At 41.1% G+C, this 14,374-nt stretch overlaps 1 long non-coding RNA gene across 1 annotated transcript; it reads right to left on the bottom strand.

Moving 5' to 3' along the window:
* Positions 1 to 5,129: 5,129 nt before the first annotated feature.
* On the bottom strand, positions 5,130 to 7,273 carry LOC113747892 (uncharacterized). The gene is made up of 2 exons (XR_003463969.1): positions 7,012 to 7,273; positions 5,130 to 6,098 (listed from the first exon to the last, which is right to left on the bottom strand). It is a non-coding gene; the product is annotated as an uncharacterized LOC113747892 (long non-coding RNA).
* Between the last annotated feature and the right edge of the window lie 7,101 nt (positions 7,274 to 14,374).

The raw sequence follows: 14,374 nt of genomic DNA, 5'->3' as shown, positions 1-14,374 counted from the left end.
TGGTGTGTGTGTGTGTGGTGTGTGTCTGTATGTCAGCACGTTAGTGCTCTTTATTCAGAAACCCTCATGTCACATCTACATTTCAGGATCTGGTTATTATAGACACAGATTAAATGTTAAATATAAATATTTCAATATTTATCATCACACTAACAGTGTTACACACATTAGTAGCTGTAAACACTCAGCATTAGAAAAATACATACGTTGGTTTGGTGCTTACATAAGGAGTAAACATTTATAATCATCACTTTAAAAGTTACATACATTGTTTTTGGTGCCTGTTTGTTTCCCAGATATATTAGTCTGTGTGTGAATGGGTGTATAAGAGACATTAACTTAAAGAACTTCGTAGAAAGGCGCTTTATGAAGTTCAGTCCATTTCTGATCTGCCACATCCAATATGGCGGACACGTTAACGTAACGCAGCAACGGACCAACCTGCTCAGTGAGGCATCTGTGTATATATGTCTATGGCGACACTCCCCCCTAAAGCACTCCCCCACCACCGGTTGCCGGTTTCCCAGTTCCTGTTTGAATGCGCGCTAAGACAAATAAAAATCAGTTTTTCTAATTTAAAAGAAGCTACAGTTTCTAGCTTGTTTCACTTGTTATCGAATCACTCCAAATAAACTTGATGATTCTAATTTAGGTGTGTAGCTAACACTGATGTAATTATGTGTGAAGGTAACTATGCATGAATTCTCTGTAGTGACCCAGTGGTCAGTTCAGCCAGTGGAGACAATGTGCACAGGAGTCCACGATGTCTGATGCTGAAAGGTTCATTGAAGCTTGAAGCTTAAAGGTTTATCAATACACTTGTCATGACGTGGTGTCCTCTGCGGTTCGTTGACTCTATGGAGGCTTCTACATTATGTACCTATCTGTTGTGTCGATGAAGTGAGACCTATCCTCTGGCCTCGGTTACCATAGTAATGATCAGAATGGCGCCTGCTTTCCTAAACACAAACGTACAGCTGCTTTGTATCTCAAAGAGAGAAGTCAGTGTCCCCATAACAACCTAAGATTTAACACTGTCCCTACAGTGACCTTGACCCTGCGTTATGTGGCATGCTAGAAGAGAAAATTCCATCCAGATGTAAAAATTGGAAAGTTTTCCTGTTCTTCTCATTCCACTGACATGGCATGAATGCAGAATCAGACTTGACATGTCTTAGCACATGCTTGCTAACGTTAGCCATTGTTAACAAGCGTAGGAATACCTCAGTCTTACACGGGACTCACACAGGAGGCGGAACGGCAGCGGAATGGTACTTTGCCCGGCGTCAACTCACACCGGACGCGGAACGGCAGCGGGGCGAGCCGGCCGTATTCACGCGAGATCACGCGAGAATCCTGGACATACCCGAGACCCCGCGATAAACAGTGTATAAAGAAAACAACAACAACAAACAGCTGACTTTGCTTCTCCGACGTGGAGGAGATTATAAAAAGCATCTGTTGTCATAAAGGATTGTGTGTTGTTCCACTTCAACAATTAGTCTCTCGTTGAGACCCTTTGATCGATCTTTGATCACCTGGTGTCACCAGTCATGACGTAATGTTGATGTGAAGTTGTAAAAAGCTACATGAACTGAGTATTGTGTTTTATTTTGAAAGGGGGCGGAAGTTTATTATGTTGATTCTGTGTCGGGTTTCCTGTCTGGTGCACAGTGCTCTGTTGAAATTTACGAGGTTCAGCCGTGGCTCGCGGTAAAAATAGGAATGAAACGGAAAGCTCGCGCCGTGGCGCGGTGAGCCACTTCTGGGACGCTCCTGGACCGCGCCCTGTGTGAGTGCTCTCATTGACTAGACTGACTTCTATTTGCTATGGTGACCGCGGCGGTACCGTAGTGCTTCCGTTCCGCGCCCTGTGTGAGTTGGCCTTTACAGTTGAGACAATGTAGTGCCAAGGAAAAGGACTGTCTGACAGCAAGGTATCGCTAGGAAAACATGCTAACTACACTGAATTATAACCACTCTAAAATATCCAAACTATTTAAAATCCAGCACTGGGTTGCACCAGATGTAATTATTACAACTTTACTTTAATCAGGATGTAGGCTGAGACAAGCTTAAGTGTCTAACTACCCCTCACGCACTGACTCACATGAGACCTACAAGCCCAACTTCTTTAATGTAGGAGCTATGGGGGAGGTACTAATATCACACTGAAAATACTTCACTACAATTAAAAGTTCTGCATTCTTACTAAATTTAGACCCATTGTGCAATAAAGTTCTTTCTGTTGGTGTGTCACTGCTGTAGATGTTTAAGGTTGAGCTCATTGTGACTAACACTACTACTTTATATACTGTTGGGTAGTTTAATGTACAGCAATGCACCAAGAATTTATGGCCAAAATCTATAACCATATATTGTGACATGTGACTAAAAATAAGATTAAAGCATATCACCCAGCCTGAATTAGAACTAGTCTAACTATGAATTTACACATAGCTGATGCAACAGGCTGCATGTTTATTCCAACTCATTCCTTAATAGCTATTTATGATTTCAAATAAACAATTAACACAATCCATAATCTCCACTGGATTGCAGACTTGATTGCTGTTTCTACTTGGATGTTTCCCTGCCAGGTTGCCTAATGATATCTTTAAAGCAACTGACTAAAAAGAATCATGGGATTTCAAGTAAAATGATCTTGCGATTCTCTCGCATGGATCTGCTTTCATTGTGTGTAATGTACCCAAGAAACCTAAATGTGTGGATGTACAACAGCTGCACATCAGAAGACCGGAGTCTGGGAACTGTGAGCTGAAAGAGAAGAATGCAAATAGAAGGTGTATGTTTCTCTTCCTTGCAGGATTTATTCCTAAGTCAGAGGCTCATGTTGTATTCTCGGCAATGTCAAGTGTATTAGTCAGTGCATAAAGACAATGCTCTTACCTGCAATACTGACTGAGAGGATATCTTCTTAAGCTGCTATCATTAGTCCTCCATGAATAAAAACATGGGGGAAATCAAACTCATTCTTCCTCTTTTACCAAGCGTGGACCGTCACCGATGTTCTTTTATAACAAATGGGAGGCCGCACTCAGCTAATGTGGTCTCAAGTCAAATATGATGTGCTGTGGAGGCCGACGAGGACGTGATGCTGGCAGAAACTTGGTGTTTGTAACAACGCTCGTGTAATTGTTTGGCTCGTTGTAGAACACCTGTCAGCTTTATCAGAGATCTCATTTATAGCTCATATTGAAATGTAAATCGGCATCTGGGTACCTCATCATGATAAGTTAAAAAAAAAGAAAAAAAGAAACATCATCATGATTATGAGTACAAAGGACATCACGGCAGCTAGAACTGTCATCAGCACAAATAGAAACATTGTGTAGACAGAAATCTGCAGCAGGTGACAATATTTAATCCACTTTAATCTAAGTGGCCAAATCTGGTGATGTACCCTTTGCACACACACACACTGCACACTCTGACTGCAATATGTATCTCGTACTCAAGCTGTCAATGCTCTGCTCCCTCTTTTGTTGCTCACCTGAAAGCCGTGCTATCACTCGCTACTTACATTCAGCTTGGAGGAATTTAGTTCTGCCACTCCAGACTCCCTGCTGGGCTAAGCTCGACGCCTCCTTTTGTGGAGCGATGAGGTCACAGCCTTGACACGTCACTCCTGTAAATATTCTACATTCACTTAATAATCCATTCGACTTGAGTTGGCTGGCTGAAATCAATCTATTTTCATGGAACTGGCACAATCTGAGGATTCATTCATGAAGGTGGAAAGAACCAAAATCCCAACGTAGCTTTTTTTTTTCAGAGTGACTGATACCATCCAGCTGACGTCATGTTTCAGTGAACAAAGGAGCTGTTGTAGTAGCTGCTAATACAAATGCATTCGAGTACACCCCCGAGGTCAGGATGAGGCATCAACAACTTTTAATATTTTATCAGGATATGACAAACCTTAAGAATACCTGAAAATATATACAAAATCAATAATTTTTCAACAATCATTTTTGTCATTGTTGGGAGACTTTAAGTTTGAAACTTTCAAAAACATGAATTGTGTTGTTCTTATTTGTGTTTTTCATCATGTCAGTAGTGATGGCAACTTCAGCTCTTTTTGGAGAGCCGGTTCTTTTGGCTCTGCATACTATAAGAAGCCGGCTCTTTCGGCTCCCAAATGGCTCCTCACATTTTATTAATTGGTTTTATTAATGAATTATTATGATTATTTTATTATTATTGCTGTTATTATTATTTTATATTTTTAAATGTTATTATATCTTATTTTATTTTTGACATTGTAAAGCACTTTAGTCAGTGCATGTGGTGTAAAAATGTGCTATATAAATAAAAACGTACTAACTATTTAATTAATTTATCACCCACAATAATGCAATAATGTAATAAATAATGTTGATTGCTTTCTCCAGACTGGTATGAGCAGCTGAGCTAGCACTGATGCTAGTGAGCTAATCTGCTACCATGATTACTGCCAGCTAACCTGTCTGTGGAAACATTTCTTGCAATCTTATATAGCCACAGTAGATAACCACTGACTGTCACAATGTTATTTCTCCGATTTCATTAAAGAACAATAACTTGTTGGTCCCATCAGCAAAGTGAACACCAGACCTATTCGAATCGCTCAACTAATCGGAGATGAGGATGGTGATTCAGAGGTCTGGAACAAGGATACCCAGCACTGCAGTCTGGTCAAGTTAAAAAAGGACAGCGATATCTTCAAGAATAAAAAGAGTAAATGTTGAAAAGCTGGAATAATGCATGACATGCCTTTGCATATTCATGACCTTCACCTTTTGCAAAAATAATACCTACCTACCTATAGTTGCTCTGAAGTGCAGACTGTGCAAGATGAACTTCAAGCGCTAAGGAGCCACTGAGGAGAGGTGAAATAGAGAAAGAGAGCTGTAGATGCTGAGGACTTGGAGACATTTTGTATTTGTACATCTGAAGCTGGCAGGATGCCCTGTTGTCTGCCTTTTATAAAAGAACTTGCTGACAAAGAGGGAAATGTGTGAAAAGAGTCTGCTGCTCTTAGGAAAAATATACAGTATATTTCAGCTCCGTGTTTTGATGCCACCTGTCTAGTGCTCTAGGTGAAGTTGTAGCCTTCAAAGTGAGAAATATTCAAAGCTGTATTATTTTCACACCATATTTTTGGAATAAGAACGTCTCACTTGCATCAGGTTTGAGGGTGAGATTACTAAGAGGCAGCATTGATCAGGACTGCTGGTGGCTGGTAACAAAATATGAATTCCCCCCCAAACAAATTATTTCCACATACTGTAAAAAGCTTTACTGTTTCCATCGAAAATCTGTGGATGTAAAGTGGGACATCAATATGCTTCTAAATGCCTAGATGTCAGGCATTCTGTGGCATACGTACAGCCGTGGAATCAATTACTTCATCTGGGAAGAGAGGTAACATTTTGAAGGATGATGCACATGGTACGCTTGTTATCAGGAGGCTGCGGTTTAATCAAATATGAGCGCTTGAGTGTGAAAGCAATTCCAAACTGAGCATTATTTATCTTGGCATGACACAATGGCTGTGTTTGTGGCTAAACCCTCCGTATGTTCCGAGCCAGAGGAGGAGAAGAGAATGGGGACTGAGAAGATCCCATTCAGGTGAAAACACATCCTGCAGTGCCGTCGGTGCTTTAGAAAGTGTAGGACACGCACAGAATGACCCCAGCGCTCTGATTTTTTTTCCCACCCATCTTTACTTCACTTCACCTGCTGTTGAAGTGCAACCTTGAACTGTTAACCTGAGCGGCTTGAAAGGGACGACATGAGAACTTTCACAGAGTCGGAAAAAGATCAGGTGAAGGTGGAGGGGCGGCTGAACAGATACACCAATGCTCAAAACAGAAACACAAAAGAGATAAAGACGTAGATGTAAACACATACTGAGACGCAGCAAGGCTGTTACAGTTTGTTCAAAATGTGTACTTTGGTTCAAACATGGACAAAAAAGTAATGTTCCAGCTGTTAGTTCAGCTTGTAGTCCAGCAGGGAGCGCTCACGTCAGGAAGCCCGCCAATGAGACAGCAAGATTTGTTTCAAGATGATGACATAACTGGAGCCACGATCTGAAATTCAAAATTGCACCAAAAGGTTAAGACACACACAGTTTGATGACTAGTTCGCAATATCTGTAACCAACTACCCCACATGCATCCACTCGTTCACACACACAGCCTCACAGACAGAAAGTTGCGGTTGCTATCAGGTGGGCATGAGTGCAATGCTCCCTTTTAGCGAATTGGTATTGTCCAGGGCCGTTGACTTGCGTTGATGCATAGGGCCCTACAGCCACCAGGGGGCCCCTCGAGCTGCAAGTTCAGCCTCAGTATATTTTGGGAGAATTTAAAGTATCTGTCTTTATTTGTAGCCAGGCAAACCAACTCATTGTGTGTGAAGCACTTGAGAACAACGTTAACAATTGCATCATGGCATCAAAATAATAATAGATAATAGGTTTCGCTGATTTTCTGTTGATCTTGTGTAGTGGCCTCACGTCAGACTTGTGGTTAAACATACCACAATCACAGAAACAGGTCCAAAACGGCACTGCAGTGTGTGTGTATGCAAATGTTTCTGAAACATCATTATTATTCTAACTAGTTTTTTGTTTTGTTTGCACATTAATATAGAGGCTGGTCCATTGTATTTTTACAATTTAAGTAAGTTAAGTTATTTCTTTTTTACTATTTTAGATTGTTTTGGATATGTCACCTTGTTTTCAAAGTTGACCATGAACATTTTTCAGGAACATGCTGCATCTGTTGCATTTATAATTGTACTCAAGCCTGTTTTTATCTTGAAATGTAACACACTGTTGCATCGCCGCAGTTCATCTGAAAAGGTTAGGAATCTGTCCCTTAGAGTTTGACAAAATAGGGGCCCCCAAATAGCATCTTCCATAGGGCCCCCCAGACAGCTAGAAACGACCCAGGCATTGTCATTGAACTATTGTATGGTGAAATATTTCAATGCTCTTACCATTACACAGCTGGAATAATACTTTTTTCCATGTTTAAAATAGACGGTTCAGAAGGAGGTGAAGTTAACTGAAGCCATTTCTTCAATCAAAAGTCCTAGATGGAACCTAAAACATCACAGAGGAGAAAAAAAGCTTCTTTAGACTTAAAAGAATTCCCCAAAGTCCACATAAAGCGACACTTTTCCTTTTTAACGCATTCAGGTATCTCCAAATTCAAAGTCTGTTTACAAAGCTCCTTCCATTTGTTGGCTCTGTCCCTGTGCTTGCTACCTGTCCTGCTTTAATAGACCTTTTTCACAGCAGCCATTTTGACATGAAATAGTCGGGTCAACACAGATGTTACCAATTATGCTAATTAAGGTTCCATTCCATTTGTTGCAGCAGAGACTTTCCAGTAATCCAACATGTGCCACAGCAGCACCCTGACTCAGTTTGACCTGAATAGAAACTCTGAATTTCTAAATACATTAAGTATGTTGGAAAATAGTTACTGAAAACATGTAAAAAGACTTTGAACGATATATTACTGAAATGTGGAGTTAGAGGTTCAAACTGTTTTGTGGGCGGTCCTTAAAGGGCGGCTTGATGACACTAAGGCCACCCTGAGCAAACCCCTGCACCCCTAGCAGAGAGATAGAGATGAATTCATCAGTCCTGGAGCTGAGAATTAATTTTTACCTGATTTTGACACCTAAGTCCTGGAGCTGAGAATTAATTTTTACCTGATTTTGACACCTAATTACTTGTTGATATTTTTAATCAATCAAATTTGGCTGGGTGGTTAATAACACTTTATTCTTTGGTCTGACAAACTCAAAACACATATTTATTGTTACTTTAATTAGCATCATTGATAACGACTGTGTATACCTACTATTTCGTGTCAAAATGGCTGCTGTGAAAAGGGTGTTTTAGGTGGCTGAAGCACCTGCCTGAATGGTGAGGCAGTCTGGGAGATGTAGTGAGTGCACCAGCTGCCATTTTGTGATGTGGTTGGCGATACTGTAAGGGAATGTAGCAGCTCTCTACTACATGCCCCCTTTTGATACCAAAGCACAAACACACACCTTTACACACTTACAAACAGACTAAAACACAGGGTGCTGGTTTGGAGAGTGGGGGCTTTTTTTTTTTAAAGTACCAACCCCAGCACACAGAGCACCCATTATTATCTTTGTGTGTCACCTCAGCTCAGCATCTCTTTCTTTTTTTGCTTCAGATGCATGCACAAACTAGAACCAAAGAGCAACATACCAGAAGTCCCCAGAGATAGAGAAACAAAGACGATGTGAAGTTCTAATGTGCGATATACTGTTTTGCACATCCAGAGCCCGTCCTGGCTGCTCTGCAGTCTGTCTCACTTATATATGAAACCTGAGCTCCAACACAAAAGCGCATCACCCTCTGCGAGCTAATAGAGTTTTCACTGAACTCGCATGACTTTTGAAAAATACAGGGAGGGGGAGGGCTGTTATTGCAACACAACCCAAAATCCAGGGCACAGTCTCAATCCAATTCACCTAAAAAAAAACATTCTTCTCTCTTTTCCATGCGGCGCGTCACACACTGCAGATAAATGGATGTACTGCAGACAGTACATATGGAGAGGATAAGAAAAGGGCAACAAAGAAGGAGACAGCTCTGTGAATACATGGATGGGCTGAAGGAGGCCTGCCTCTAAATAAAAACTTTCAAATACTTGACAAGAAGAGAGAAATTCACAGTATCAGCACACACCCCTCCTATTTATCAGTTCTGAGACGACAAATCCAATATAACAGTGCTGAGGCAGGCTGGATGTCAGGGGATGCGCTAAGCTGATCATCTCACAATCTTGCTATCTGGAAATTAATTTTGTGTCTTAAGTGCAGCGTTGTGTGTCGGAGCGGTGAAGTGCTTCACAACATGTTGTGGCTGGAAGCACAGGCAGCGTTTAGCTGCTGCTTTGATAAAGACCATAAGGAGCTGCAGCTCATCCAATGTGACTGGATGCTTTTCATTGTAATGATGTGTTTTCTTTCCCTCCTTTAAACACAGTACACGGTAACACACAGTGTCAGTTACTGTTACTAGTATCGCTGCTTAAGGGTAAATCTGGTTTTATTACAACTTAAATCTTATTACTGTAGATTTGCTATTGTTCCTGTTGGTTACTCATAGGACTGTAGCGATACACTAATCTCACGATACGATATTCAGCCAATAATACGTTGCAAATGCTGGACAAAATGAATCTGATTTTTGTCATACTGTATCACACCTCAAACAGTACTAGTGAAGAGTTTTTGAATGAAAATGTAATTTTTCCACCCCTTTGCCTGACATACATATGCAGTTTTTCAACCAAATATTTGAGGAACAATAAAATAATGCCCTTTCAATACAAAAGGTCCCATGTGTTTTTGCCTAATTTTCCTCAGACATGCCACTTAGCAAAGCAAAGACCCTCCAGAAAGTTGAGGGGAACCTGTCATTCAATAGAAATAGTATTTATGAAATTATTCTGTCACTCTGTGTTAAACCTGAAGTGGTGGGAGCACTTCTGCTTTTAAGCATGAAGGTGCTGGATTTATGTTCGCCGGCATTCTCTTGAATCTCCTCACACTCACTGCGTAAACAGGAAGAGGAAGACGTCTGCGTCTGTGTAAAGAGAGTATCTAGGGTAACTTGCTAGAAATGCTCTACAGTGAGACTAGCGGCTGGCTGACCTAATCCCTCTTCCTGCAAAGCCAACGGGGGGAAATGGACAGCGAGCAGAGTGCCAGGCGTAACACAGGGATTTGAATGGGACTTAATGTATCGATACTCGCGGCTGAAAAATCGATACTTTCTGGGGAAACAAAATATTGGAATATATCACAGGATTGATAAAATTGCTCAGCCATAGTTACTCAGCAAGGTAATTGCTGAAATCTGGCATCAGGATAAGAGGCACATGGCCAAAAACTTGCTATGAACCCTTTTATTCCTCCAACTCTGTGTAGTGTGTATCATGTAGACGCAAAAGTGGACACAGGTCCTCAGGATCAGGTACCAAAGCAGGACATAACTCATGGTCGGCTCTTTATTTTTGTGGATGTTGGCGCTGAATGGCAGATAAAAATGAAAACATGCAAGATGATATGTTGCTATGATTTCTGATCATCTGCCCAAATTAAGATGGCATTAATGCTTGTGAGGGAGCTTTCCCTTCTAGCATGCCACATATCAGGGTTACACAGAGTCAAGTATGTCTTGAGGTCACTGTAGGGACAGTGTTAAATCTTTGGTTGTTATGGGGACAATGACTTCTCTCTTTGAGATATTGAGCAGCTGTATGTTAGGCACCATTCTGATCATTACTATGGTAACTGAGGTTAGAGGATAGAACTGTCTCACTTCATCGACTCGACAGATAGGTACATGTGTTGGACCACTAAAGTTGAAACATATTTCCTTATTTGCAGACCAATGACCATTTATGGACATAGAGTGGTTGTGTCATTGTCCTGAAGTCATATAGACGAAGCACAGAGGACACCACGTCAACAAGTGTATTGATAAATCCTTAAGCTTCAATAAACCTTTCAGCATCAGACATCTTGGACTGAACTGACCAATGATGAAGAGAATTCTCCACAACATGGTGTTTATTCACAGGCGGATTGCCTTTTGCAGGAGGTGCAGAACTAGCTTGTGGGATTGTAAAGAATTTTCATCATCCCCACTGCTCAGGCAAACACATATGTAGCCACACAACGTCCAACACAAAGACTTCCCTCAGGACAGCAGAATGGTGACCTCTGACCTTACTCAAATGTCACCCACTGTCACCTGCAGGGTAAAATATAATTTAGCTGAATGGGAATCACAATCACAATCATTTTACTTAGAATAGAAATTTCAAACACATGTAGAAATTGCACCGCTTTGTATGTAAGGTTTTTGGTAGAAGTTTGCTTGTTGGGTTTTTGTGACTGAGATGATCACTGAAGATTCTGAGATTTTCAGATTCAGAAACATTTATTCACTTCAAGAGAGATTAAAGAAACATGCTAAGTTTGCATTTTAGTATGGTAATATTTATACAGAAAGTTTGCTTGACACCTTTTATGTCCACAAAGTGAAAATGAGAGACAGTGACAGAGGTAGAGAGGACAACCTGTGCTGCTTCTGGGCCCATGGTTGGCTCCTGAGCAGCCCAAGCCATCTCTTGTCTATTCTCAGCCATCCATACCTCCTTCCATCGAGGGACACGACTCCATACCCTCTTTCTTCTCTCATCCCCTCTATTTCCTGTTTTCATCTCGGCCTCTGGTCCCCACAGACAACAGGAAGAAAATGAAAGGAGGTAAAGGTGCTCTCTGTCTCTCACTCCCCCTGCCTGCATATTTCAGTGGATTTATTCTAGTCGTCTGGCCTTGTCTGTCCCTGTCCTACTACTGCTGCTCGCTGTTACCCCAGGGATGCCTGTAGCCTGTCCCAGCATGTGCAAATACTGTACCTCTGCACGCACATTCACACACTTACATGCTATGCCCAGATGCATTGTCTGATGCGCACACGTACTCTTTCAGCCTCCTCCTCCTCCTCGTCTCTTTGACTTTATTTTTGGGAGAATACCTTTAAGAGTAGCTTGAATAATTCTCTTTGTGCATCACAAGGCACTTCACTCTCTCCGAAAGGTTAAAGAAACTTCTCTCCGAAATCTGTTCCCTGGATACCTGAGACAGAATTTACATCGGATCACTGCAGCTCCTTCATGAAAGGATAACGTGTACACCAGCACGTATAAACAAGGTTGTGTTGTAAAGGGATGTGAGGAGGGGTCGTCCTCTTGACTCAGAAGAACACCCTTTCCCCAATATCGCTAAAGGTTTCTTTTTTTTTCATTAATAACTGATAGAGGATTAGTTGCTTTAATTATTTTCTATGAATAACAATACATCTCATGTCGGAAGGGCAGAACCTTTCACATCAGGCTTAAGCTTGGTTTTACAGCTTAAAACAGCTCTGATAAACTAACTGTACACCACCCACCCGCAGATAGATACATTTAACAACTAGCTTGTAAACATAGTGGAGTATTTAGCAGTTAAATCCAGATAGTTCCCTCAAGAGTTGGGAGAAACCAAACCAGGGCTAAAAGGAGCTTAGCTGGTTGACTAATGATGCTAAACCTTTGACAATTTTTAAATAATTCATTCTTCCCTCTGTTATAATGCAGGTTAAAAAAAAAGAAACAAGTCTTAGATTTTAATTTTGTAGTTCAAGACTTTAATTAGCCTTTGTGCTAACTCCTTGGGAACCGGTTGGTGGTTCAAGTCCTGCATGGACCAAACATGGATGGTAGCTGGAGAGGTGCCAGTTCACCTCCTGGGCGCTGCCGGGGTGCCCTTGAGCAAGGCACAGATTCCAAGCTGCTCACTGGGCGCTTCTTAGGGGGGCTGCCCATCACTCCACCATCTCTCTCCAAAATTGCATGTCTATGAGCCCTTGTACTGCATGTGTGTGTGTCTGGGTTAAAATGCATGTAAATAAATAGTGTAAAAAGAATTTCCCCGTTTGTGGGATTAATAAAGTTTATTTCTTGAAATGAGAACCAAATTTTGAAGATGGAAGACAAAAGTGACACATAGTCACATCATAAGTTAGCTATAATTAACAAAACATTAGCTAACTAGCTTATAACTATTGACAGAAGTTAGTTAACTAGTAATTTTCAGATGTAACTTGCTAGCCAATGGTCAATTCAGATTAGCTTGTGTGTTAGTTAATGCTTGCTAACATCAGCTAGCTAGAGATGAAAGCAGAAGGCGTATTTGTGTCTTTAAAGTGTCAAGTCAAGTCAAGTCAAGTCAAGTCAACTTTATTGTCAAGAACTGAAATAGCGTTTCCCTCATATCCCTTCTGCAAACAGCAATAAAAATGACATAAAATATAGAAAATATATACAAGTTAAAAAGATATCTACGAAAAATGTGGATGAAACTACCTCTCAGTCTGCTGGTTCTTGCTCAGAGGCTCCTCATCAGGGACGTCACTAGGTTTAAGAAACTGGGGTGGCTTAGCCCATAGAGGAGAAAAGTTATTGCGCGCGAAAAAATTTTCAGAGCACCAATTAAAGCTTTGTCAATCAATTGATTAATCTAAGACGATGACGCCTCCATACACCTTCAGCTGCTTTACCAGCTAAACAACACCAGTTAAATTGTGCTAAAATACAAATAAAAACAATTGCAGGTGCCATACATACCTGCACAAAATGAAGAGGGCAAGTGTTTCATAACTCATCATCATGGAAACATTATACAGGAGAAGACTGTTCTCTAACCACCACCCTAGACTTACCAACATCTTCATAAACCAGGCCATCACGATGGTTAACTCCCCTGCCCCTCTTTCACCCATCCTATTTTCCCCTCCACCTGCCAGAAAACTAGAAATCTGCACCAATGTGGAGCCATTAAACCAGGAATGAAAACTTGGTCTCAACCCCCATATGTCTTGCCCATTATTTGCAATATACCTTTTCACTTTACATTACTTTTTAATATGTCCACTACTGCTTTGCAATAACCATGTTTCCCGCCGGGAATGGTTAACAGAAGTCATCTCAACTAGCTAGCAGCAGCTAGGAACTTTAGAGCTGGCCAGCTGGGATTCAAACATGGAACATTTTGGTTTATTAATTACATGGAACTTTTTTTTGCTGTTAGCTAAGTGTTACTACCAGCCAGTGATGATGCTTACTTTCTTGAAAAAGGCTCTAATGTCCATCCTTCACCCATGCGTTCGCGCTCTGCTCTTGCCGCTGTGAGGTTCGGCTCTGTGTACTTCAGGGTAAACAGTGAGCAGGGTCGCATGGAAACATGGATGGGAATTTCAGTGAGTGGGGCGTTCTCTATATGAAAAAAGTGGAATGGATTGTATAATGACGCACTGAAGGGGAAATGAGATTTATGATCATATTTAAGTGAATAATGACAGTTTATATGATTATTGGTTTAAACTCATATTCTGGCCACTTTGTATTGCATAAATAGGCATTTTTTTGTGAAAAAAAAATTTAATAAATAAAAATAATAATAAAACACCACCAAATTATTTAGGGGGGCTGAAGCCCCCCTAAAATAGGCCTAGTGACGCCACTGCTCCTCATTCTTCTCCTGGAGATTTCCTCGGTGAAGTGCACACCCAGGAACCTGGTGCTGCTTACTCTCTCCACAGCAGCAGTGTTGACGGTCAGTGGAGGTTGCTGGGTGGGGGCTCTCCAGAAGTCGACAACAATCTCCTTCGTCAAGATAAAGTGTGTTCTTCATATAATTGAACAAAGTTAGCAGACAGTGGCTAATGGATATAACACAACAATTTTCACAACTT

Source organism: Larimichthys crocea, chromosome XVI (assembly GCF_000972845.2).
Source record: "Larimichthys crocea isolate SSNF chromosome XVI, L_crocea_2.0, whole genome shotgun sequence".
Taxonomy (NCBI): Eukaryota; Metazoa; Chordata; class Actinopteri; family Sciaenidae; genus Larimichthys; species Larimichthys crocea.
Note: the sequence above shows the minus strand (reverse complement) of the source record. Positions and strands in the feature narration are given on the sequence as shown.